Here is a 26,008-nt window from a genome sequence, read left to right on the forward strand (position 1 = left end):
TTACAGATCTAGGGTTTGCGTTCAATATTCTGTATCTGATACTTGGATGGTCTGAGTCAAAATCGACAGTACGATGATACATGGAAGGATGAAGGTGTTGACGGTTTTCAATTCTTCACTCCAATGTGAGTTTATTTTACAATTACCTTGATTTGTTTTAACTTTGTAACGCTGATTTGATGTTAACATTAGGGTTTAATCGATTTGTTCATAACTTCATATTACCATTTATTTTTCTTCAGATTTGTTCAGATTACATTTTTTTACTAATCAGTTTCTTTTTTTTAATAATCAGTTCAGATTAGGGTTATTAATATCTTTTTTCTCATAAAGTCGATTTTAATTAGTTTATTATTAATATCTGTTGTTCCAAATCTGCGGTTGATGAATTAATTTTACGAAATCGCTTATAAAATTTATGTTCATGTACTTAATTTCCAACGTTTTCGTACTGATTCGTGTTCTATAATCTGAGAAATTGTTTAGCGGATAAGGCAAAAGGGAGGTGATTGGTGTATAACTAGACATACAGAAGGTAATCATGTCATTTGTGATTGAACTAAATTGATTTACAAATCTTGATTCGTATTGTGTAGTTTTGTTAATTGTGCTTGATATCAAAGTTAATTGGTAGATGGAAAAGTACCAATGTATTATGATACGTTATAAGACTTCTTATTCAAATGTAACACCTCGAATTTTTGTGTCCAATGATGTGTTAACACGTGTCATTTGATTACACGTGGCATTTGTATTTAATAAAGGACTAATTTTGACAAACCTTGAAAGTATGTAAATTCGAGGGTTATAAATGTCAACAAGGGTAAATATACTGTATAGTAACCCTAAATAAATGCTTGAACCTTCAAACGAATGTATCATAGATCGTACGAAAGCGAAACACGAAAGAAAGTGAGAGATTACAAGCTACAGGGGTTAACTGTGTCAACATGTTTAATTATACCTCTGATTGACCCTTTAACGTTCCCAAGGCTTTGTAACTGTATTATACACTCACTAAAATATAATATATAAATTTCGCGGAGTTTCGTTATGAAACGAGAAAGATACGATCGAATTCGTAGGAGAAGGGTTAAAAGCGTCAACAGTGAAAGTTAAGGCTTTCCAAATAATTAATAAACTAACCGGGGACTTAATAATGCGGGTAAATAACACGAGGCCCCTATCGGTAAATAACCGAGGGCCAAACCGCAAAGTTACCCCTTCAAACCCGAAAGGTCAGGTAAATCATTACGAAAGATTTCGTTATTAATTACCAGGATTTCGTAATCATTTCAAAAGATTTAAGATTTCTGAAATTTCAACCTCTCGCGACCCGCGTGAAGTTTAAGCATAAGTTGAGGCGGGCCGCGAGCCTCCTAAGATACGCGCCTGAAATTTGAAACTCAGGCGACCCGCATTAAAATGGCATGGAACTCCCATGCGGGCCGCGTGGGACGCCCAGATGCAGAAAGTTGTAACATCTTACCTTTTGAGCATTATGAACGACCAAGAACCAATAAATGAGGCATGGGTGCCCCCTACTCGACCCATAATCCTCCAAGACACCTGCCATTCATCCAAGGGCACTTGTAGACCCTTGTGTGATGATCTTGGACCATGACATTGGCTATAAATAGCAAGGTTATGTCCATAAGTTCATCACAACTCAAAACACTTCTATCTGATCATTTCAAGAGCATCCAAGTCTTCTTCTTTGCTCTACAGACAAGTCTCAAGCTTCTGTAAGTGATCTAACCCTTTGTGGTTTCACATTTCCTTAGTAAATAGCTAAAAACCAAACTGTCGTAACTACGGTTTGACTTTACAATAAATCAGTGATGGTTCAGTCTTACGACGAATCAAAAATGGTTTTGAGTTGGTATTTATGTGGGTAATAAACCTCTAAAAGGGTTCCCCCTGATCACCACTCTAACTATGTCAAATATCGAGTCAAACGCGCACTTAAAAAGTCAACAGAAAGCTATTTTAGCGATTTATGCATAATCTGTAATGTACATACTAAGAAACCTGTTTTGACACTCATAAAATATGATATTAAGTATATAGACTTGTTTGCGCTCGTTTGAATCGATCATTTGCTATATTGAACCGGTTCGGAGCCGAATGTCGCAAAAGTTTGACTTTTGCATTGACTTCAGTTCTGACCCGTTTTAGTGAGGTATAGACATACCTTAGGACTCTCTTAGGACCAGGTTACATGATGGTATAAACCTCTGTGATCGGTTCATGAGTTATCCGAGTCTTTTACGCATTTCCGTTGATCGCCTAAAAGTTGACCGTAACGCCATTTTGAAAATAAAACGAGTATTTCGGACACGTGAATGGACCAGAACCTTGCTTATTAAATTATAAGCATGTCCTTAAAGTCTCACGTCAATCCGAGGTCTAGAATGAGAGTTATGCTAAATGGCGCATTTAAAGTAAACTTTAGTAATAAACGGCGCAATTAGCATAACGCCTATCTAAATCAAGATTTCGACACCAAAACTTTTACCCACTGTATTAAAATAATATTTTGGGAATTTTAAAGATTTTTAATAATTTTTACCTCGCTCATAGCCTGCGGTTATGGCCACGGTTCGGTAAATACCGAATATGCCCTTTTCGGCCAAAACATGAGTTCTACAAGGTCTTTTGACCCGATTCCAGTTTCTACTGATTTTAAATAATAAATAAAGTATTTTAAGCTTTATAAGCTGTTCGGGAAACTCAGATTTCCAGTAGAACTCGAAAAGCTCTTTAAAAGTCTTTAAAATGACCGAAAAGCCCCTACGGGGCATAATATTAACTTAAACTCGTTACGGGCATCACGGAAGGTATCCTACTGATACCACAACCTCTTTAAGGAATATTGACTTAGGAAATAAGCGTACGACTCTCATGGTTAACCGTTTCGCCTATTGCGCGCACGGTTCGGCTTATGAAACTAGTTTTCATAAATTAGCCGATACGGGTCAAATTATATTATTCGGACCCCAAAATCCAGAGTGTGAACCATAGACCCATATAAAACAAGTCTCTGAACTTGTTGGGTCAGAATCGCACTCCATTCTCGGTTTTCGCCTTTTCACGCGATTAAACCATATTCACATATCGGAACCAACCGGTCTAGGCTACGGCCATTATAAAGACTCGTTAGGATTCTAAGAGGTTAATTAAAACCTTCGTTCCAGATTAGGAGCCCCAGTAAAAGCTATCGGTGATTTAATCCAAATTAAGGAAATATACTTGCAAAGGTAAATACTTTAACTTATTTCCCCTATATGGGCTTGGGTTACGGTATATTAATACCGCTTGATTGAGCATTATATTCTTCCATCGCTTAGGTGGTTAATTAAATAATATGATCGGCTCATTTAAACAGTTTTGTTTCTTAAAAGCCTTTGGGGGGTTTAATGACCGTTGTCCCGGATATCCTTGGCATCATTTTACGAAATGGCCACGACCATCGACATCCCGATGTAGGCGTACACCCGGTATATATTGTCGACATTAAATTAAAAGATGTAGCCGTTGGTTTTTATACTACGGTTTTACGCAATGTGGTGTGTCTATAAATCTTTAACCCGGCACGACCCGGGCTACTGAACGCATAAAAGAACATGTAAAACGTTCACAAGATTTTAATAATTTTCCCAAGTTATAAAAGAGTTTGTGCCTTGTGCATTCAAATCAATTTTAATAAACATTTTCAAATGTGTCAGTTGAATGTATTTACCAGTGTAAACTGACGTATTTTCCCCAAAAAGATTAAGTGCAGGTACTATACGAAATGGGCTGGTATAGGCGTCCTAAGCATCGTACATAGTCTCGCAAACTCGATGCTGCATTTGAATGAACAATATTTATTACTTTTTGATCCGCTGTGGATATATTCAACTTCTGTAATACATTTGATATTACAACCAGAGGTTGAAGTTTATATATTTATCTTTAAGCTTCCGCTGTGCATTATATAATTGTGTGGTTTGACTATATTGTTGCCAACATCGTCACGGTAATCCCCCACCGGGCCCACCGGTGAGACACGTGGAAATCGGGGTGTGACAGGTTGGTATCAGAGCCAACATTGAGTGAATTAAACACTATCCTAGTGTGTTTAATCTCAATGACACAATTGCACATACTCGAGTCTAGACAATAACTTAGGACAAATTCGAATTGTTATTCCAATTTTGTCTTTTCTTTTATTATTGGAATTTAAAGTTTTATAAAGCAGGAAAATGCCACCTGTTATATTCTGAGGAAGAGGAAGGGGAAGAAGAGGCAGAGGAGAAATCGTGACACATCACGATAACGAAGCTGGACCATCAGGTACAAGACATCCTTCAATGACAAGGAGCGAAGAACCACAACGACGAAGAGATCTCTACGAACCCGCGAGGCATTCCACCTCACACAGCTCGACGCCATCCTACCGGCACTCCTTTGGGCCAAACTCAGAGAATGATCCCAACAACCCACAACCTTCCTTCATACCTCTACAACGTTCGGTATCGCACCGAAATTACGACGACCCTACTCCATACTTCATAGGTCAGTTTAATCTGGCTGACTACATACAGGAACCTTCAGGCTTTGTTCCATTAGGGCCACAAGATCATTTCTCCGAGGACCATATGGATGAAGATACTGATCCAACTGAACCTGCGCGTGGTACGCCCACGCATCCGATAGAAGTCTCTGATGGGTCATCCTTCCATGGCACACCCTATCAGGGACCAGACAGTTTCCAAGCGTTGTTCGACCGACATGAGTGGTACTACACGCCACCCCAACAGACATCTCAACAACCGCGACATCCACAGGATCCCTCTGAGGATTCACGCTTTGTGGCAGTTACGCCACCACCTCCGCCACCGGCGCAACCAGTAATACCTGATCCGCCAAGGCGTAGGAGGACAAATGCTCGTATGTCTACACGAGGAGGAGGGGGTATCCACTTCAGCACTCCTCGACATTCTAGTAGTAGCCACTACCCGCCACTACAAGAAGAAGGACCTTCAAGTCCTATACAGGAGGCGAACTCCGCACCAGCTGCACAAAATTCGCCACCATTTGGGTATGACCAACCCATACCTGCTTACACGGGTCCAACGGCTTACAACCCGTTCGAACCGTCACAAGCACAATACTACTACGGCTATGAGCGCGACCCATATGTGGTGTCGGCAAGATATAATGCGCGCTACCCTGACGGAGCACATGGAAACATGGGACCACCGGACTACTCAGCTCATGGGTATCCAATACCTCCCAGACCTCCAGTTCCGCATCAAGCGCCACGACCACGTTTCTCTCCTCCTGAACAGGAAGAAATACTCCATCGACTAGATCGTGTGGAGAGAGAGTTCGAGGAAGAGAAGAAAAGCCACCAAGGATTTCTCAAAGGCTTGGCGAACCTACTAAAGGGCAAAAAGAAGAAACGTGACCACTAGCCCTTAATAGTTGTACTAATGTAATTTCTACCTTGAAATAAGTCCCTGCGTGGACACTTATCGTATTTCCGTCCCTACGCGGACTTATCTTTTAGTCCTTGCATGGACACCTATCTTGTATTAGTCCCTGCGTGGACTTGTCACTTATTTTAAACCTCTATGGAGGTATGTACTATTTGAAAGACCCGTTTAGGGCAATATGTAATTGTATTTGAGATTATGGAATGTATGTTATGAGTTTTGTTTTAATATGTATAAAATAAATCAAAACCATTCCTTTTATATTGATCTGCCTAGATAAAGAATCTTAAAAGGTGAAACCTAGCTTGGTGTCTTTTAAGATCCAGTCAAGATGGTACGACCTAATTGAAAAGATTCTGATTCCCTGTTAACCTCTGTACGCATGTTAACAATCATGGCAGATGTGATTCGTTAAAATCACGCACGTCATTCTTATGCAATAATCCTTTAAGGATTTCAAAACCCAACTAAATGATTTATAAATCGTGGGTTAAATCACCAATGAAGGTGATCAATCTTATTAAAACATCCATTAGTGATGTAGTGCCTACGGGCCAGTATTATTAAAACATCCATTAGTGATGTAGTGCCTACGGGCCAGTATTATTAAAAACATCCATTAGTGATGTAGTGCCTACGGGCCAACCATATTAAAACATCCATTAGAGGTGTAGTGCCTATGGGCCATAATAATTGTCTTATAAAGACAAAAGGCAGTGGTAGTCTATGACTCTCTGTCAGAAAGAGATAAAAGAACTACGGTTCAAATCTCTATGCCTTTGATTCTCTGAAATCTCGGCTAAAATTATAAAACATCCTCGTGATTAGGCTTTATGCCGCCAATACTATTTATATAGCTGAAATAGGATATATTCAAATCCTAATATGTAATGAAATAATAAGTTAACCAAATATGGTCTCTGTACCATGGTTGACAAATTGTCATAAAAGACAATTATATAATAAACTTCTAAAATTTTGTTATCTTCTGTAACAGATTCAAATTACAATGGCGGATCCCAACGGAGAGAATAGCCATACTAATGATGATGAATACGACAATGCGCCAGTGCATCTGACAGGCGCACAGCTGAAGGCTCTGATTGACAATGCTGTTCAGGCAGCTCTTGATCGTCAATATACTGAGTTCCAAGGCAGAACCGTGTCAAAACCACCCTCTAAACCAAAGACACACTCCAAACCACCCTCTCAACCCAAGAAAGATGACGACAAACACTCGTCCACTGAGAACAGCGTCCATCGCGATAGAGAATATACTGATGCATTAAATGCTAAGGGTTGCACCTACAAATACTTTGTATCTTGTAAACCCCGGGAATTTACAGGGGAGAAAGGTGCTGTTGATTGTATCACCTGGCTAGATGAGATGGACACTATTGTGGACATCAGCGGGTGTGCAGCGAGGGATGTGGTGAAGTATGTGTCCCAGTCATTTAAAGGCGAGGCCCTGGCGTGGTGGAGAGCGTTGGTGCAGGCATCGGGTAAGTCTGCTTTGTACAAGATGACATGGGAGGAATTTATTGCTCTCATTAAGGAAAACTACTGCCCTCAGCATGAGGTTGAGAAGATCGAGGCTGACTTTGTGTCACTGGTGATGACGAACCTGGACTGCCAGGCATATTTGACGAGTTTCAATACAATGTCTCGTCTGGTCCCATACCTTGTGACCCCGGAACCTCGAAGAATTGCCCGTTTCATTGGGGGCTTGGAGCCCGCGATAAAGGCGAGTGTAAAGGCCTCTCGGCCAACGACCTTCAGGTCAGTTACTGACCTCTCCTTGTCTCTCACCTTAGACGCTGTCCGTCTGAGGACACTAAGGAACAAGGAGGCTGAGAAGAGAAAACGTGAGGATGATACCTCACGAAGATCAGGGAAGAAGCACCGTGGAAACGGTGAAGGCAAAAGAGGGTCGGAGGCGAAGAAAGATGGGCAAGCTGGTGAAAGGCCCAACTGCAAAATCTGCAAGAAACCCCACTCTGGGAAGTGCAGGTTTGCATCAAATTCACAGTCACAATCAAAGACTCCTTCCTGTGGACTATGCAAGTCCAAGGATCATAAGACTGTGGAATGCAAAAAGATCAAGGATGCAACCTGCTATGGTTGCAACGAAAAGGGGCATATCAAGAGTAACTGCCCTAAGTATGCCAAGAAGGCGGAAGAGACCAAGAAGTCAAATGCGAGAGTTTTTCGCATGGATGCAAAGGAAGCGGTCCAGAACGACAACGTGCTTACAGGTACTTTTCTCGTAAATAATATATTTGCAAGAGTACTATTCGATTCTGGCGCTGATAAATCCTTTGTAGACCAGAAATTTTGCCAACTACTAAATATGCCTATCAAAACCCTTGATGCGAAATACGAAGTAGAGTTAGCAGACGGCACGATAGAAACCGTCTCTACTGTTCTAGAGGGATGTGAAATGTCCATTAAGAACCATTCTTTTCCTCTATCTCTACTCCCTTTCAAACTAGCGGGTTTCGACATAGTCCTAGGCATGGACTGGTTATCCCGTAATCAGGCCCAAATCATTTGCGGCAAGAGGCATATAGTGCTAAAGACTCCGAGTGGTGAATCGCTTACCATTCGAGGAGATACGCAGTACGGATTGCCCGAAGACGTATCTATGCTGAAAGCTTCTAAGTGTTTGAACAGAGGCTGTGTAATTTACATGGCTCAGGTGATAATAGAAGAACCTAAGCCGAAGATCGAGGATCTTCCTGTCATTTCTGAATACCCCGAAGTTTTTCCTGAAGAACTACCTGGTTTGCCACCAGATAGGCAAGTGGAGTTCAGAATAGACATCATTCCTGGAGCGGCTCCGATAGCTAGAGCACCTTACATGCTAGCTCCAACGGAAATGAAAGAACTGAGGACCCGGTTGGATGAACTGCTGGCAAAAGGTTTTATCAGACCTAGTTCATCTCCCTGGGGAGCACCAGTCCTATTCGTAAAGAAGAAGGACGGATCGATGCGGTTGTGCATCGACTATCGAGAGCTAAATAAAGTGACCATAAAGAATAGATATCCTTTGCCGAGGATCGATGATCTATTCGATCAGCTGCAAGGAGCAAGCTATTTCTCGAAGATCGACTTGAGGTCGGGCTATCATCAACTAAGGGTCAGAGATGAGGATGTACATAAGACAGCATTTAGGACTCGCTATGGTCATTACGAGTTCCTAGTGATGCCTTTTGGGCTCACAAATGCACCGGCTACGTTCATGGATCTCATGAATCGCGTCTGCAAGCCGTATTTGGACAAATTTGTCATAGTCTTCATCGACGATATCCTTATATATTCCAAAAACTAAGCTGACCACGAGAAGCACCTCCGTTGCATTCTCGAATTACTACAGCGTGAGAAACTCTACGCCAAATTCTCGAAATGTGAATTCTGGCTACGAGAGGTTCAGTTTTTAGGGCACGTTGTGAGTGAGCGTGGTATCCAAGTAGATCCCGCTAAGGTAGAGGCAGTCATGAACTGGCAAGAGCCAAAGACGCCTACCGAGATCCGTAGTTTCCTGGGGTTAGCAGGGTACTACAGGAGGTTTATTGAAAATTTTTCGAGGATTGCTGCGCCCTTGACTTCCCTAACCAAGAAGAAAGAAAAGTTCATTTGGGGCCCAAAGCAGCAAGAGTCCTTCGAAATACTGAAGCAAAAGCTAAGCAACGCACCTGTGCTGACATTACCGGAAGGTACAGATGAATTCGTAGTTTACTGCGATGCATCACACACAGGCATGGGATGTGTGCTTATGCAGAAGGGCAAGGTGATTGCCTATGCTTCAAGGCAATTAAAAGTGCACGAAAAGAATTACACCACCCATGATTTGGAGTTGGGTGCCGTTGTATTTGCACTAAAATTGTGGAGGCATTACCTTTATGGTATTAAATTTGTGATTTATTCTGATCACAAAAGCCTCCAGCACCTGTTCAACCAGAAAGAGTTGAACATGAGGCAGCGCCGTTGGATGGAAACCTTGAATGACTATGATTGCGAGATCAGGTACCATCCCGGCAAAGCGAATGTGGTCGCTGATGCCTTAAGCAGGAAAGAAAGGGTAAAACCTATTCGAATCAATGCCAAGAGCATTGAGGTCAAGAACAATTTAATTGAAAGGATTTTAGCTGCACAGCGAGAGGCTGTGTTGGAAGCTAATTATCCTAATGAAAAGTTAGGAGTAACTGAGGAGCAGTTGACTCTTAGCAAGGATGGAATCCTTAGATTGAACGGACGTATATGGGTTCCAATTTATGGAGGACTACGAGATGTTATCCTCCAGGAAGCCCATAGTTCCAAATATTCAGTCCATCCTGGTGCTGATAAGATGTATCAAGATTTAAAGGCAAACTATTGGTGAATAGGCTTGAAAAGTCTGTGGCCGCCCATGTAGCAAAGTGCTTGACTTGTGCTCAAGTCAAAGCCGAGCACTAAAAGCCGTCTGGCTTGCTACAACAGCCTGAACTTCCCGAGTGGAAGTGGGAATGCGTAACTATGGACTTCATAACCAAGTTACCCAAAACCAGGAAAGGAAACGATACAATATGGGTCATAGTCGATAGGCTGACTAAATCAGCTCATTTTCTACCCATCAAGGAGACGTATAGCTCTGATATGTTAGCCCAACTTTATGTTGATAAGATTGTAGCCTTACACGGCATACCTGTGTCTATTATCTCCGACAGGGATACTAGATACACATCTCACTTCTGGAAAAGTTTCCAGCAATCTTTGGGCACGCGTTTAAACTTTAGTACGGCTTACCACCCACAGACGGACGGTCAAAGTGAGCGTACTATCCAAACGCTTGAAGACATGCTTCGTGCATGTGCGATCGATTTAGGTGGTAACTGGGATAAGAACCTACCCCTAATCGAATTCTCCTACAATAATAGCTACCACACCAGCATAAAGGCTGCGCCTTTCGAGGCATTATACGGTAGGAAATGTAGATCGCCTGTTTGTTGGGCGGAAGTAGGAGAGGTCCAATTATCAGGACCAGAGATTGTTTTCCAGACAACGGACAAGATTGTCCAGATCCGGGAACGTCTCAAGGCTGCCCGCGATAGGCAGAAAAGCTACGCTGATCCAAAACGTAAGGATCTTCACTTCGAAGTAGGTGAAAAAGTGTTGCTTAAGGTATCACCCTGGAAGGGGGTGATGCGTTTCGGCAAGAAAGGCAAACTGAGTCCGAGATACATAGGACCTTTTGAGGTCATTGAACGGGTCGGGTCAGTCGCCTATAAGTTGAAATTGCCTGAAGAGCTCAATGGAATTCACAACGTGTTCCACATCTGCAATCTCAAAAAGTGCTTCGCCGATGAATCATTGGTGATTCCACACACAGATGTGCATATAGATGAGAGCTTAAAGTTTATAGAAAAACCTTGGTCGATTGAAGATCGACAGGTGAAGAAGCTTCGAAGAAAGCACGTACCGATTGTAAAAGTCAAATGGGATGCTCGTAGAGGTCCTGAATATACGTGGGAAGTCGAAGCTACAATGAAAGAAAAGTACCCCTATTTATTTGAGTAAATCTCGGGTCGAGATTTATTTTAAGGGGGTGAGGATGTAACACCTCGAATTTTTGTGTCCAATGATGTGTTAACACGTGTCATTTGATTACACGTGGCATTTGTATTTAATAAAGGACTAATTTTGACAAACCTTGAAAGTATGTAAATTCGAGGGTTATAAATGTCAACAAGGGTAAATATACTGTATAGTAACCCTAAATAAATGCTTGAACCTTCAAACGAATGTATCATAGATCGTACGAAAGCGAAACACGAAAGAAAGTGAGAGATTACAAGCTACAGGGGTTAACTGTGTCAACATGTTTAATTATACCTCTGAGTGACCCTTTAACGTTCCCAAGGCTTTGTAACTGTATTATACACTCACTAAAATATAATATATAAATTTCGCGGAGTTTCGTTATGAAACGAGAAAGATACGATCGAATTCGTAGGAGAAGGGTTAAAAGCGTCAACAGTGAAAGTTAAGGCTTTCCAAATAATTAATAAACTAACCGGGGACTTAATAATGCGGGTAAATAACACGAGGCCCCTATCGGTAAATAACCGAGGGCCAAACCGCAAAGTTACCCCTTCAAACCCGAAAGGTCAGGTAAATCATTACGAAAGATTTCGTTATTAATTACCAGGATTTCGTAATCATTTCAAAAGATTTAAGATTTCTGAAATTTCAACCTCTCACGACCCGCGTGAAGTTTAAGCATAAGTTGAGGCGGGCCGCGAGCCTCCTAAGATACGCGCCTGAAATTTGAAACTCAGGCGACCCGCATTAAAATGGCATGGAACTCCCATGCGGGCCGCGTGGGACGCCCAGATGCAGAAAGTTGTAACATCTTACCTTTTGAGCATTATGAACGACCAAGAACCAATAAATGAGGCATGGGTGCCCCCTACTCGACCCATAATCCTCCAAGACACCTGCCATTCATCCAAGGGCACTTGTAGACCCTTGTGTGATGATCTTGGACCATGACATTGGCTATAAATAGCAAGGTTATGTCCATAAGTTCATCACAACTCAAAACACTTCTATCTGATCATTTCAAGAGCATCCAAGTCTTCTTCTTTGCTCTACAGACAAGTCTCAAGCTTCTGTAAGTGATCTAACCCTTTGTGGTTTCACATTTCCTTAGTAAATAGCTAAAAACCAAACCGTCGTAACTACGGTTTGACTTTACAATAAATCAGTGATGGTTCAGTCTTACGACGAATCAAAAATGGTTTTGAGTTGGTATTTATGTGGGTAATAAACCTCTAAAAGGGTTCCCCCTGATCACCACTCTAACTATGTCAAATATCGAGTCAAACGCGCACTTAAAAAGTCAACAGAAAGCTATTTTAGCGATTTATGCATAATCTGTAATGTACATACTAAGAAACCTGTTTTGACACTCATAAAATATGATATTAAGTATATAGACTTGTTTGCGCTCGTTTGAATCGATCATTTGCTATATTGAACCGGTTCGGAGCCGAATGTCGCAAAAGTTTAACTTTTGCATTGACTTCAGTTCTGACCCGTTTTAGTGAGGTATAGACATACCTTAGGACTCTCTTAGGACCAGGTTACATGATGGTATAAACCTCTGTGATCGGTTCATGAGTTATCCGAGTCTTTTACGCATTTCCGTTAATCGCCTAAAAGTTGACCGTAACGCCATTTTGAAAATAAAACGAGTATTCCGGACACGTGAATGGACCAGAACCTTGCTTATTAAATTATAAGCATGTCCTTAAAGTCTCACGTCAATCCGAGGTCTAGAATGAGAGTTATGCTAAATGGCGCATTTAAAGTAAACTTTAGTAATAAACGGCGCAATTAGCATAACGCCTATCTAAACCAAGATTTCGACACCAAAACTTTTACCCACTGTATTAAAATAATATTTTGGGAATTTTAAAGATTTTTAATAATTTTTACCTCGCTCATAGCCTGCGGTTATGGCCACGGTTCGGTAAATACCGAATATGCCATTTTCGGCCAAAACATGAGTTCTACAAGGTCTTTTGACCCGATTCCAGTTGCTACTGATTTTAAATAATAAATAAAGTATTTTAAGCTTTATAAGCTGTTCGGGAAACTCAGATTTCCAGTAGAACTCGAAAAGCTCTTTAAAAGTCTTTAAAATGACCGAAAAGCCCCTACGGGGCATAATATTAACTTAAACTCGTTACGGTCATCACGGAAGGTATCCTACTGATACCACAACCTCTTTAAGGCATATTGACTTAGGAAATAAGCGTACGACTCTCATGGTTAACCGTTTCGCCTATTGCGCGCACGGTTCGGCTTATGAAACTAGTTTTCATAAATTAGCCGATACGGGTCAAATTATATTATTTGGACCCCAAAATCCAGAGTGTGAACCATAGACCCATATAAAACAAGTCTCTGAACTTGTTGGGTCAGAATCGCACTCCATTCTCGGTTTTCGCCTTTTCACGCGATTAAACCATATTCACATATCGGAACCAACCGGTCTAGGCTACGGCCATTATAAAGACTCGTTAGGATTCTAAGAGGTTAATTAAAACCTTCGTTCCAGATTAGGAGCCCCAGTAAAAGCTATCGGTGATTTAATCCAAATTGAGGAAATATACTTGCAAAGGTAAATACTTTAACTTATTTCCCCTATATGGGCTTGGGTTACGGTATATTAATACCGCTTGATTGAGCATTATATTCTTCCATCGCTTAGGTGGTTAATTAAATAATATGATCGGCTCATTTAAACAGTTTTGTTTCTTAAAAGCCTTTGGGGGGTTTAATGACCGTTGTCCCGGATATCCTTGGCATCATTTTACGAAATGGCCACGACCATCGACATCCCGGTGTAGGCGTACACCCGGTATATATTGTCGACATTAAATTAAAAGACGTAGCCGTTGGTTTTTATACTACGGTTTTACGCAATGTGGTGTGTCTATAAATCTTTAACCCGGCATGACCCGGGCTACTGAACGCATAAAAGAACATGTAAAACGTTCACAAGATTTTAATAATTTTCCCAAGTTATAAAAGAGTTTGTGCCTTGTGCATTCAAATCAATTTTAATAAACATTTTCAAATGTGTCAGTTGAATGTATTTACCAGTGTAAACTGACGTATTTTCCCCAAAAAGATTAAGTGCAGGTACTATACGAAATGGGCTGGTATAGGCGTCCTAAGCATCGTACATAGTCTCGCAAACTCGATGCTGCATCTGAATGAACAATATTTATTACTTTTTGATCCGCTGTGGATATATTCAACTTCTGTAATACATTTGATATTACAACCAGAGGTTGAAGTTTATATATTTATCTTTAAGCTTCCGCTGTGCATTATATAATTGTGTGGTTTGACTATATTGTTGCCAACATCGTCACGGTAATCCCCCACCGGGCCCACCGGTGAGACACGTGGAAATCGGGGTGTGACATCAAACTTATTGTTTAGGTCCACAATACGTTTCTTGATCTTGGTGATTCGAATATTCTTCGGCCATACATGAGTGATGCAATACAGATATATCTAAAGCATGTGAAGTTTTTAAAGCAAAAGAAGCAACACCTTCAGTTGCAGGTATCTTGACTTAATTGACCTTTTTGTTCATTCATCTTTCTTTGTTACTGGGATTATCCTCACCGTTTAATTTCCTGATAACAGTTTCAGCTTTGCGTACACTTCAATATGAGGTCACAAAAACCTACGTACAAAGTGTTAATTCATGGATGAGGTCTTCAACTAAAGAGATATTAAAGCGAATTGTGGGCCCTGGTTTCTGTTCTAGAAAGAAACTAATCTCCTGGTGCACAATTTCTCCCTTGCCTTTAGGATTTCGTTCAGTTATGGTCACTGCAAAGGATCAAATAGATATCTATCTATACTATATATAAAAGCATATCCCAAGGACTTCTTAAGGTAATTTGCAAACTACGAATGAGAAGAATGAGAAGAAATCCAAAAAGGAAATCGGAATGTCTAAATGTTACCAGAGATCTGGCTCAATTCCCTTTCGTTGTTCTTTTTTTTTATCTCAGGCTTCAGCAAACTACGAATGAGAAGAATGAGAAGAAATCCAAAAGGAAATCAGAATTGAAGCTGCAAGTGAGTTAACAATACATATTTATTAGGTTGTAGTTTTTTTTAGTTAATTAATCTTTTGGTTATTTGATCTTATTTAGGCGGTAGATTGGTGTAAAAAACTTGTAGGATTTGTTGGTGGTCAGAGATTGACTGTGTGGTGATCGACATTGTGGAGAAGTACTTTGCAATTTGGGATTTGTTGGTGGTCAGGTTTTTTTTTTACTCTGCGGAATTTTAGAATCTAGATCTGAGATTGTGAATTGTTTCAATGTGAATGTAATCTATCGATCTTACTTGTAAATACGTTTCGGACAGTGAATACTAACTACTTACGTGTTTGGATGTGCTTTTCACAGGGTATGTAACTGAGAAAAGGAGCTCTGTTTCATCAAGACAGAATGTGACTTTAGATTCGCCGTTAATTAAAGTAACACCTTATTCTGACATGTGTTAACATAACATTTTACAGAAACGGTTCGGGTCGAACATACATCTGGTGGGTGGAGATGGATGGATTCCTGCTTATTTTACTGTTCGCGTCGAAACGGTTCGGGTCGAAACGGACAAACGATACCGGATGAAATGGTACGCGTTGAACCCGTCTCGGTCCGAAACTTAATTATTTTGTCGGATTATTCCTTCAGGTGGTGGTGGTGGTGTTTTTGCTGATGCTGCTGCAAAGTTTCGATATCGTGATGCGTTTTGATGCTATTGGATGTACTTATAACTACGTTTGTTATGTTGAGGAAGAAGGTAGTAGGAATGTTAGTTTAAAGTTAAAAAAATGGGATCTGGAATGCGAGTGAAGGATTATTCGTAACCGTGGTCTTAAAAGCAGAAATCAGAATAATGAATCATAAACTAAAGTTCGAGTTATGTCAGGAACCTACTACATCTTACAGAAGGGACTGATTATCGTGTTTTGATAATACATAACAAGCCGTTTTTAGGGTGCCTGGATTTGATACTGATCATCTTCTTATCGTGTTTTGATAGCTGTTTTTAGGATGCTGGGGATTGATACCGATTATCTGCTTATCGTGTTTCGATACAATAACAATATGTTTTTAGGGTGCCAGGTTGATATTGATTATCTGATTATATATGGAGTGAAATACGGAAATGAGCTGCTTAGAATGATAAGTAGTTTGTGGTTTCTTATCTCAAGCTGATTATCTCGAAAATTGAAATAGGAGTTGTAATAAGCAATCCCAAGTAACTGTGAATGATTTCTGAGTGTTAAAGGAGGTATGATAAAAAGTTCATTTGTTATTAAAATTAATTTAATTTTTTGCCTTATGTGGTCTTTTTGTGTTCCTTTGCATATAAACTTTATGTTGTCATTGATAAATCTGTTGTATAGACATATGAATTAGCCAGACGTCAGGTTCTAGAGAAGATTGAACGTGTTGGGTGTGTAAATAAACATGTTTTAGTAATGCATGCCAAGTGTTTGTTGATACGTTTCAAGGAATTTAGCCATTATTTTCCTTTTTAAACAGCCAAGATTTTCGATGTGAATAACTAAATAGAGCATGCTTCTTGTATTAGCTAACAACGGATTAATTTTTTTAGTAATTAGCTTATACACTCATCTTTTTGTTCGGTTTCAGAAATAGCGATGGTTTTGAAGGGTTTTATGTTGGTGGACTAAGGTTTATGATAGTTGTATTGTTCGAATTTCAATTTCAAGTTATATATAGAAAACAATCTGTTTAAGATAACCCAGTTGAATTTGACCCGTTTGTCCTTTGACCCATTACTCAACACGCCCAACCTCGATCGTCTACATTTTATTACTCAATGAACCTGACCTTGCCCATTTACACGTTATTATTTAACGCATTCGACCTTGCAGATGGGAAACGTGAAAGCATGAGGAAATGCAATACCCCTAAAACAATATCTCATGTATTAACCTGCTCACTTTAGAAACTTGTCAAATGTAGTTATATTTCTTTCGTACACAGTTAAAAAGAAAATGCCTAAAGAAGAGTGCAGGTTAGATGGGCTCAGCCAAATCGTTTGTATTAAAGTGTGGGTATGTATATGCGTATTACAATCAAATCTATCCTTTTATGATGATTTGGACTTTATATTCAAAGTTATGGGTCGATTTGGTTTAAGCTTTATTCTTAGTGGGTCAGAATGAACGTATTTGAAATTAAAAGAAATTCATCGGGTCATATTTGTAATACGTGTTATGGTACTTTCAACTCATTCCACAAAATGTGTTGTTATTTATCTACAATTCTTTTGCTGTTAGATTTGCATAAGAAAACTAAAACAATAGTTTATTTTTATTTCAGCAAAACTTAAAGGTCACCAGGTAGGTGCGTGGCACTAGGGCATTGTTTCTGTGAAACTACGATCTTGCGTTTGGCTGCTGCTATAAAGGTAAAACTGGATCGTAAACAAAGGCTTGATTTCTGCCATAGAGGTAAGCCAGCAATCTAAACCTTTAAATAAAATATATGGTAGTTTGTATGGATTAATGGGCTTCGGACCACTTTCACCCCTTTTGATTCATTCCGGACCATCCCTATGTCAATATAAATTGCATATAGTGGGTCATCAAGTTTCTTGACCTGCAGGTAACACAGAACCATTTTTGTGGTTGTAAAAAAGTTTAGTGGTTTTTGTAGTTAGAAAAAAATACGAGTGGCTTCAGTACGACATTGAAGAAGTTGTAGCAAGAAAGAATGTTCAGTGCAAAGTATTTGGTCTTTTTGTTTAATTTTTAAAAGTTTATAACTATTGTAATATGAGTTGGCAATTCACGTTGAGAACTTGAGATATTAATTTAATCAAAACTTTATTATATGTTTAGAACACAGCAAAGAGTTGGCAATTCAGGTTTAGAGATTAATTTAATCAAAACTTTATTATATGTTTAGAACACAGCAAAAAAAACATAGCCAAATTCCATACATTTATCAATTGATTTTTTTTTATTTAATGATTTATGTAATGTAATATTAATGGTTAGACCGAACGGTATGGGGGACGTCTCTGGAAAAGCGAAGCCCGTCCACACCACCCCCTCTCGGTCCGTCCCGTCGCCAAACTCACCCCCATTGCCGCTTGTGGCAATCCTCCCTTTTCCTTATCCAACACACACATGCACATTACCAGATAAAAGATTAAAAGGCTGAAGATGCGACAACCTAACAAAACTCATAAGCAAGCCTTTAGAAAAGATTATAAGTTTGGTGGGACTAGGAGGGCTATGAAATTGTTCGGTTGGAACATGAAGTTTGGTGGGGTTTAGTGTATATACCATCCTTTTAACACATTTGTGTTACTTATTTTTTAATCTTTTATCAGGTATCTAGATGCATTGACAAACTTGCTCACAAGAATTAAGATTTGGGTTCTTAAATGTGATAAAATGAAGGGGTATTGGATTTTAATAAATCCCAAGTTTCACTAATTGGCCGGTAATAATCCCAACTTCAAAAATTGCCTACAACAGTCCCAACTTGTAAGATTTTGGCCACCAATGATCCTTGTCTAACTGGGTTATAACCTTGTTGGGCTGGTGACTTGCAACTTATTCCGGCGACCCGTTTTACCCCTGAAACCACCAAACGAGACCACCACCACCAATCATCTCCGACCTCCTGTAATCTTCTCCGCTTCTCAAAAGTTTAAAATTTCCACCATCTACGCAACTCCGGTGACCTGCAGCTTATTCCGACGACCTTCTTTACCCCTGAAACCACCAAAGGAGACCACCACTTGTCATCTCCAACCTCTAGTGACCTTCTCCGCCGCTCAAAACTTCAAAAACCTAACTGGGTAACCCAGTTAGACAAGGATCATTGGTGGCCAAAATCTTACAAGTTGGGACTGTTGTAGGCAATTTTTGAAGTTGGGATTATTACCGGCCAATTAGTGAAACTTGGGATTTATTAAAATCCAATACCCCTAAAATGAAAAAAAAAGCAACTAATTAATGGTAAATTTTGTCTTTACCACGGTGGTGATGGTGGATGCATTGGATAAAGCAACATCAAAATCCAAAAGACTTTTTTAACTATCCCGTTGCAATGCATCAGATGATGTTAACTTGTAATACATATAAATCAACGAATATCTCAACAAGCTTAGTATCGACTCCAAAGTTTATATTATATAGTATCGACACTAAAGTTTATATTATATATTTAAACACTTAGAATTTGGTTGTTTTTTTTCTGTAGAGGGGACTCAATTTACTAAGGGAAAGGTTTTGGCAACTCGAAGGATATGCATCTTCAAAGGGACTCGACTATCTTTAAATTGTATATCCACTTTGTCACTAACACTTTGGTTGTATTTTATTTTATTTATACACGTAATATTTATCACATACTGATTTCAACCTTCTTAATTGATAATGCTCAAGTCATAGGCTTACCTAAAGTCAGGGTTGTATTCTATTGTGGTTGAAAAGAATATTTATTTTTACCATGCTTGACTACATTAGAATTTACACTGAATGAACTTTTTAGAGTTAAAAATATATATATATATTTTTTGGCATATTATGAAAAGATCCTTGTGATACAATATTAATAGTTGGAAGAGGGCCCCCTGTTGTGGAACTCGTGGATGAAGTTGCAGATTATGAAAAGAATCCAATATTCTGATACAATATTAGTAGATGGTTCATTGTTTGAATGATCATGGACGGTTAATGGTTGATGAGAATTTACAGGTCAGGGTTTTCGCTAATATTTTTGCGATTTGGGATGTTACCGATGTTCACGTAACTTGGCCCATTTATGCATTCTTTTCATGTTTTTCTTTTTCGCTCAAAAAATAATATTTATCTACTTTTATTTTTATAGATGTGGTACATTGAGGTTTCTCACACATTTTCATCAGCCATGTATTTAACGGGTCAAACGGGTCAGAGTCACTCAAAGCGTATCTATAAGGAATAAGGTCGTCTAAATGGTTTTATTCAAGAGTATTACTGACATAATGTAATTTTTGTAATGGTCATTATGTGATTGCGGGTCAAATCCCTCTTCTTATTTTCAATATGTGACTGCAATTTAGGTCCATCTTCTTGATAGAGAATGAAGCGGGAATGCAGGATTATTCTAATGGGCTGATCAAAACAGGGCATATCTCATCTGCATTGGTCGTTTAGTGACATAAATAGAAGAAAATCTTCATTTAAGGTATACTGACCCACAGATGATTGATAAAGATAACTGATAACCATATATTAATTATTAAAATTAAAAGATTTTGATGATAATAATAAGGATAAATGATAACCGTATATTAATTAATAAAATTAAAAACTACATATTAACGTTTTTATTATTTATAAAGATAAAGATAGTTTTAATTGTTTATATAAAAGTTTATAATCTTTATCTTTATTTACTATCTAATAACCGATTGGTAATGAAACTGATGACGAACCGGACTCAGTTAAAAATTATTTCCAAATTCTAATCAATCACAAGTAGTTCAAAAGGAGCAAGAAAAATATTTGTTGTTAATTCCTCTGCTACTACTATACTAACCTAATCAAATATGAAAGTAAAACTATAACATCATATTAGGGTTATCTTCCAATCAATCACAAGTAGTTCAAAAGGAGCAAAAAAAATATTTGTTATTAATTCCTCTGCTACTACTATAGTAACCTAATCAAATATGAAAGTAAAACTATAACATCATACATACATGAAAATTAAAAAAATAACATTTTTTTCTTTTAACGTTTTCTTTTACTTTTTCCGCTTATTAATAACTATTTAATTAAAAATTTAATCGATTTAACCATGCAGGATAAGGATCATTACAGAACACTAATTATTGCGAGAACAAAAAGAACAACTCTAAATCACAAAATTATGGGATTTAAGGTTCATATTTCATAAATTTTATGTTTGTTACATTCATATGTGTATAATATATACTAAAAAAATCATATATTTTTTCCTACACATTATCTATATACATGTAGGTAATTTAGCCTACACATAGCCTACATGTGTGTAGGTTATTTAAAAACTGAAGATTTTCAAAAACAGTTTTAAATGCTAGTGTGAGAAACAGTAAATCTTACATTTTTAACATTTTCATTTACTTTTTAGATTTTTAGGATTGAAAAAATGAGTGATTCATTTTGTTCTGTGTGTTCTCGCAATATTTAGTGTTCTGCATAGAACCTTCCCCTAACCATGCGTAATACTTAAGTTTCTAACCTATTAATAAATAAATAAAAAATAAAGTAAAAATGCTAACTTGTGTAATACACAAGTTTCTAACCTAACAATAAATAAATAAAAAACAAAATAAAATGTCACAATATATCAAAGTTCATTTTTGTTCAAAAACATATCTTGACGACCATATGTGTTAAAAAATTATATTATATTTAATCAACCCGTGTAATACACGTGTTTATTTAACCAATGCAGTACACGTTTTTAAAGATGTAATTTTTTTATAAAGTTATATTTATTCAACTCGTGTAATATACGGGGTTATAACCTAGTATATAATATAACTATTATTAAAAAAACAAAAAAGATTAAATATTATTAGAAAACAATCAAATATTATTAAAAAGATGAATTCGCTGATAGATAATTATACTAAGAATAATAAAAATTTATATTTTTCTATAAGAAAAACACTATTTTGGGGTGTCGATTTGTGTAAAAAGATCATTACTATTTGTTTGAATCTATCTATATGACTCGTGTAGAGCAATCGCCAGACAATATAAATAATGCTATACGACACTTATAAACCTTATACGGGCCGTAGGTACACATACAGGGTTTTCAGATTATCCATGTGGGGGTGTCTACCTTGATCAAAATCAAAAGCGTAAAACAATAAAAGAATCTCCAACCAAAATGCACATGGCAAATGGATACGTTACAACGTCTTGTCGTACCTTTTCTTTTTTTTTTTTCCTTTTTTTTAATTATCATGTAATATATCGATTGAATGTCATTTTAAGATACCCAAAACTAACATTTTTTTTCGTATTTAACCGAATAATGCATAATTAATTCTTTTTGAACAACGACTTTCTTGTATTGGACTATCGCACTTTTCAAATTGGAGAGTCATGTTACTCTACTCCGACCAGTCTATGTTTTTTTTAAACGGGCCTACACTGACTTCAGAGTTTGGCTTGGGCGTTTCCATGGGAAACCATACCGCCGCCTGTCACTTGACGGTCTTTGAGCTACCACAAGAGCAGAACCCTCTAGCGTAACACACGGTAGAACGAAAACCAGGGTGGGCTTAGGATAGACCCTAGCACCTCTGCAATGAGGCTAAGCTCTGTCTATCATTGCCTAATCCACCAAACTAACACAAGTGAGGATTGAACTTGGATCTTCATTGGAGAACCCAAATCTCTCTACTACTAGGCCACAAGTAGTGGATTAATTAGTATTCACACTTTATCCCCCTTACAAAAAAAATTAACTACCCCACATTTTTTAAACTACCGTAACTTTTAGGTACGCTAATATTTTTTTTAAAATACACCATAAAAACGAGCCTTTTATCCCTTTAATTTGAGTATAGTATTCCTATAATTGTTTTAGTTAAAACATGATATATTACATAATTAACAATGTCTATGGGTGAGCAATAACTGAATCGTTAACTAAAAGCGAAAGAAAACCGCACCAAAATCAACCAAAAACCAAATTAAGTGAATCGTTAACCAAAAACAAACTGAAAACAAAGAAAACCGCACCAAAATCCCCATTTTTTGGTGTTTCCCAATGAACCTCACACTATATATATATAGGATCAAGATCAAGAGAAAACCCTCTTGACTTGTGAGAACTTAGAGAAATCTGACTTTCCGTGCGAGTTTAGCCACCATTTTGCCCACACGTAGATTAAAATATTACAAACACAGCTGTAAAAAAAAATTCGGTGTTTTCAGCTTTTTAAGATGCTGTAAAAAAAAACCGTTTGACATTAGCATGAATCAACACTTACACCCTCTGTAAGGGTTTTTTACGGTGATATAAATCAACAAAAACTTTTTTTTTTTTTGAAGTGTTGATTTTTTTTTTTTTTAGAATTTTTGGTAAAGAAAACTTTGGGGAAACCTTTTGTAAAGCGAGTTCTCTAAGTTCTCACAACTCGTAGGAGTTTATATTTTACCCTAACCCTATATTATATTAATTATTTAAATATATTTTTATTTTATTTGTTAACATATTTTTAAATAAATTGGTAAAAAGACTAAACTACCCTTATGTGATCTGATTTAACTTAAAAATAAACTAGGTTAGGACTAAAGTTCATAACGTGCAACATTTTGAAACATTAAGTACATAAGTTATCGATTTTAAAGACAAGGGAAACCGCCTAAAATTTGGTATAAAGATAAAAGACAAAACTTGCAATTCATGGTTATAAAAAAACATAAAATACCTAAGTTTCCTCTAAAACTCCGTCTAAATTTCCGGTTGTCTTCTCTCCATCTTTCCTTCCCAACTCTAATCTTAACTCTCTCAAACCCCCTTCATAAATCGCACACCAATCACCAAGTTGAAAGTTCTTGTTTAGTTTTCGGCTGAGAACGTTCAAACCAACACGGGGTTTCAATTCATTCAAAAAGGGTTATTGGATTTAAACAACCCCAATTTTCACTATTTGGTCTATAGCACGCCCAACTTACGAATTATACCACATCACTAAATAAGTGCCACATCGGATGCCACGTCAAGTTAAGTCAAATGCCACATCACTAAATAAGTGTCACATCAGATGCCTCATCATTAAAAATCTCACGTCACTACACAGATGCTACATCAGCAAAAACTAATTGGGTTAGCGTTCAATTAGTTCTGGAGTGACAGAGGAAAATAAGATGGGAGTGGCGTACGATTTGTAAATTGAGAGTGTTATCAGAAAAAATGTGAAAGTTGTGGTTATTTAAATCAAGTATTCCTTAAAAAAAAATAAAGCACCTTCGTTTCAAGCAGTCGAGCGCCTTCTTAGTCTTAATTACTATTCTAATACCTCCAAGTTCCGATTAATGTTGGCCACTATCACTAATCGATCCAACCATCAGAGCTATTCATATTTCAAGTTTTGCTTGGGTAGATTTCGAATTTTGCTCAAACTTCGTGGTGTCGCCAAAGGAATCTCACTCACTGATGGGTGTAGATTGTTTGATTTGGGTAGTTTTTAGGCTTTAGAAAACATATTTCTCTTAAAGGTTATTGGATTTTATCACCGCCAATTATCGGCATTTGGCCGTTGTCATCCGCAACTAATACTATGACACCCGACACCCCTAACTTGACTTTTTGTTTGTGTTCGCACCACCCAGTTAAATCTTCACTAACTAGGTGTGTTTTTTATCCGACGTGGCATAAATTTGATGAGTTGGAGCTGATTACGTGGCGATGATGTATCTTTAACCTTCATCTCCTTCTTTATAACACCAGACAAGTCCAAAACAAACCCTAATTTCCTCATAATCGGTAATTAGTGTGCAATTAATTAGAATAATTCACCAAATTACATTAAGATGCATTAAAATAATCAATTAAAACACTTTCCCCAAATTTCTGATAACATTTAAAGCTCCTTCACATATTCAAAATCAACAACCAATTGATCGATTCAAATCAAGCAGAAACAAACTGTTAAGAAAGGAGTATTGAGAAAGTAACGTGATGGGCAGATCTTTTTCTAGGGCTTGAATAACATGATCAAGAAATCCAGTGCTGATTTTTGGATCATATCTGTACGTACTCTGAGCATCTCCGTCGTCGTTGTGGTTGTCTTCGTCGTCGCTGTTGTTGCCGATGGATGAACTGCTGGATGAGTTGCATTCTTCTTCTTGGATAATTCTCATGAAGGACGTCGTTTCGGATTTCAATTGGTGGTTAGATGTTGTTGCAGCCTCCGTCGGTGGTGGTGGTGGCAAAGGATCGTCTGGTTTGAGTTTCATATCTGTTGATTTGATTATATGGAGGGAGGTTAGGGTTTATGAAATGTGTAGAGGAAGATGAAGGAGTAACAATGGGCGCCCCTGTTTAGAATTCGCCATTTGTATGGATGGAAATTAGGGTTTGTTTGGACTTGTCTGGTGTTATAAAGAAGGAGATGAAGGTTAAAGACGCATCGTCGCCACGTAATCAGCTCCAACTCATCAAATTTGTGCCACGTCGGATAAAAAACAAACCCAGTTAGTGGAGATTTAACTGAGTGGTGCCAGCACAAACAAAAAGTCAAGTTGGGGGTGCCGGGTGTTAAAGTGTTAGTTGCGGGTGGCAACGGCGAAATGCCGATAGTTGGGGGTGATAAAATCCAATAACCCTTCTTTTAAACATGTTAAGACTTTCAAAGGAACTAAGGGGTCGTTTGGCAGCATCTGAATGGTTAAGTGTTGAACCAGTAAGAGGTCTGAACCATTAAGTGCTGAACCAGTAATAGGTCTGAACCATTAAAAACCAGTATAATAATTAACCGTTCAGAGGCAAATGTTAGACCAATTCAGATTACAGGTATTAACCATTTACCATTCAGACTCAGTATAATATTCAGACTCAGTATAATGCTTAATCATTCAGAGGCAAATGTCTAAACCATTCAGACATCTGTTCGCGAAACAAATAGTCTAATTTATTATGTACTGAACCAGTAAGAAGTTTGAACCATTAAGAGCCTCGTTAAGAGGGAAACAAACAACCACTTAACCAAACACGTTTTCTAATATTAATGATAATATTTTTAACGGTCATCACATAATACTTCAGTACATAGAGATCTCAAAGCAAACTACATATTATATCTATATGTCACAACCACTTATGTAATAACTTTTTCTTGGTCTAGAAACATTACTCCATTATAAAACAGATTTTGCCCCCCCCCCCCCCCCCCCCCCC

The 26,008-nt window shown here is 38.0% G+C and overlaps 1 long non-coding RNA gene across 5 annotated transcripts; it reads left to right on the forward strand.

Annotated features, from left to right (window-relative positions):
- Position 1: 1 nt before the first annotated feature.
- LOC110885936 lies at positions 2 to 19,507 on the forward strand. 5 transcript variants are annotated; one of them, XR_004869605.1, is made up of 6 exons: positions 2 to 125; positions 487 to 535; positions 14,481 to 14,606; positions 14,691 to 15,131; positions 15,209 to 15,320; positions 15,467 to 18,883. It is a non-coding gene; the product is annotated as an uncharacterized LOC110885936 (long non-coding RNA). The 5 variants fall into 5 exon arrangements; XR_004869603.1 differs by having other exon boundaries at positions 14,691 to 14,945; positions 15,065 to 15,131; positions 15,209 to 18,883; XR_002562497.2 differs by adding an exon at positions 19,316 to 19,507 and having other exon boundaries at positions 10 to 125; positions 15,209 to 17,550.
- Positions 19,508 to 26,008: the final 6,501 nt, after the last annotated feature.

This window comes from Helianthus annuus, chromosome 10, assembly GCF_002127325.2.
Source record: "Helianthus annuus cultivar XRQ/B chromosome 10, HanXRQr2.0-SUNRISE, whole genome shotgun sequence".
NCBI classification, from domain to species: Eukaryota; Viridiplantae; Streptophyta; class Magnoliopsida; order Asterales; family Asteraceae; genus Helianthus; species Helianthus annuus.